At 58.0% G+C, this 2,500-nt stretch overlaps 1 non-coding gene across 1 annotated transcript; it reads right to left on the reverse strand.

The window, feature by feature from the left end:
- Positions 1-1,823: 1,823 nt before the first annotated feature.
- LOC146723576 (5.8S ribosomal RNA) lies at positions 1,824-1,978 on the reverse strand. The gene has a single exon (XR_014924497.1). It is a non-coding gene; the product is annotated as a 5.8S ribosomal RNA (ribosomal RNA).
- Positions 1,979-2,500: the final 522 nt, after the last annotated feature.

Here is a 2,500-nt window from a genome sequence, read left to right on the forward strand (position 1 = left end):
AGTCCGTAACCTCCGAGTACCGTGGCGCGCGCTTGCGACGGTCTCGACGCACCGTGAATAGTGCGGCCTGATACCTTGCGCGTACCGCCGAGCAGCCGGCCGGGCGACCGAGGGTTTGTCGCGTGCCGTTTTACCGGCGACGCGACAGACACCGCACCCGGGCCGTAGACCGACACCCAGCGGGTCGCGACGTTCTACTTGGGGAGAAGTGCACGACGACGAGCGCCGGACATCGGCGCACGGTAGCGTGCCCGCGCGCGAGCCGCAAGGACTCCGCGGGACATCGCCGACCGACGCGAAGCCAGCGCCGCTGACGATGAATCTCCCCGTTCGATCTTTTGGGCTTTTCTTAGGTTTACCCCTGAACGGTTTCACGTACTCTTGAACTCTCTCTTCAAAGTTCTTTTCAACTTTCCCTCACGGTACTTGTTCGCTATCGGTCTCGTGGTCGTATTTAGCCTTAGATGGAGTTTACCACCCACTTAGAGCTGCACTCTCAAGCAACCCGACTCTAAGGAGAGATCCTCCCGAGGCGCGCACCGGTCGCTACGGGCCTGGCACACTCTACGGGTAAGTGGCCCCATTCAAGATGGACTTGGACGCGACGCGGCACCTCGGGATAAGCGGATCCTCCCAAACACCACATTTCCCTGCGGCGGAACCGCGGGATTCGGTGCTGGGCTCTTTCCTGTTCGCTCGCCGCTACTAAGGAAATCCTGGTTAGTTTCTTTTCCTCCGCTTAATAATATGCTTAAATTCAGCGGGTAATCTCGCCTGCTCTGAGGTCGTCGCATAGTGAGTTTTCGTAGCCGTTTGCCTCCTCCGCGTCGCTCATCGTCGTCTCTCCTCTATAATATATATTATAAGAGGGAGAGAGAGAGAGCGTCGAACGAGAGAGCAGCAGCGGCAGCACACGAAATACGCGAGAAGGCAAATCGCCGGGGCGCTAACCGCACACACACTCGTTGGTGGTAATGGAGACGATATATCGCGGGGTTCGAGATTCTCGGCTCTCCCTTCTCTTTTATATACGAAATTCGGGCGGAATCGATTCGACGAGTACACGACGCGGCGCGCCGGTCCCCTTTTTTCGCTTTACGAAAATTTCGTGGACTCGGACACGCGGTCGGCTCGCGATTCAAAACCCTTCTCCGTAAAGAGGTAAAGGATTACGAATGCTCTCTCCGCCGGACGACGACGCGCCGTATATTTCTCCGTAATACCGTTATGTGTGCGGGCAAGGGCGCCTCGGCATAAGACGCGCGAGCGCTATCGCACCGAGAGACGCGGCACAGAGTGCGAGAGCAGTCCGGTCAGTCTGTGTGATGTACGGAGAGGAGAGACGGTGAGACAAGCGCTACCTACTTTCGGGAGACAACGACGCACGCGCCGCTCTAGGGAAAGCGGTGCCATTCACCGTCCTGACCCTTTTTTTGGCCGTTTGTTGCTCCCTTCGCGCGCGCTCTTACTCTCATCCCATTTCTCCTCGGCTCTCGCGTACACACACGACTTGGATACACAAACACGCTCCCCCTCTTAATTCGCGCAGCATTCTCTGGGCGCGCGTTCGCCAACGTTTTACACGCTTGTGCGCTTCTCCTCCTCATTATTATTATTATTTCGGTGTGTCATTTCAGACGACGCCAGGATTTGCACCGCGGCCGGTCGGCGCGGCACAGACACCTCGGGCGAACGTCCAACGATCGCTCGTACGCCCATTGTAAGCGTTGCACAGGGCACAGGCGACGCGCGCGCCATTCTCTGGTCGCCCGCGTCGTGGCCGTGCGCGCTTTTCGGGCGCAAGCAGTTTAGGGGTACTAAAACGACCCTCAGCCAGGCGTGGTCCGGGAATTGTATCCGTGGACCGCAATGTGCGTTCGAAATGTCGATGTTCATGTGTCCTGCAGTTCACAAGTTGACGCGCAATTAGCTGCGTTCTTCATCGACCCACGAGCCAAGTGATCCACCGTTCAGGGTAATCGTTCGAAATTTTTGCGTTCGCGAAGAAACGCGCTTCTCGTTCAACCATCGTGGTCTCTTCTCTCGGACGAGAGAGAGAGAATAATCGTGGTGGCTCTTCGATCAGCCTGTCCGCGCGCGTCCGAGGACGCGCGCGGACCGCCGCCTCCCGCCAGGGAAGGCTACGGCACAAAGATAGAGTTGTGTGTTTCTCGTTCGGAGCGTCTCTCCCGCAACGGGAGAGCCGGGGCGGAAGCTCTTTGAAGAAACCGTCGGACCGACACAGTTGACAGATTGGTCGAAATATCATCGATCCCTTCTCTGTGTTATATATATATTATAATAATATATGGGGGTCCTCTCGCTCGGCACTCGCGGTCGCACACCGTGTGTTCTCGGCACGCTGACCGCTGCCCCGCGACAACGGGGAGGGCGCGCGTCGACGAACGTCGTGGGTGCTGCACACACGCGTGCGCGGGCATAGGTTACCACCGGTTCGCGCTCAACGCCGAATCGACGCTCTGTGTGTGTGTGTGGCCGG

Source organism: Nylanderia fulva, unplaced genomic scaffold (genome assembly GCF_048542155.1).
Source record: "Nylanderia fulva isolate GAGA-0341 unplaced genomic scaffold, ASM4854215v1 Scaffold1853, whole genome shotgun sequence".
Lineage (NCBI taxonomy): Eukaryota > Metazoa > Arthropoda > Insecta > Hymenoptera > Formicidae > Nylanderia > Nylanderia fulva.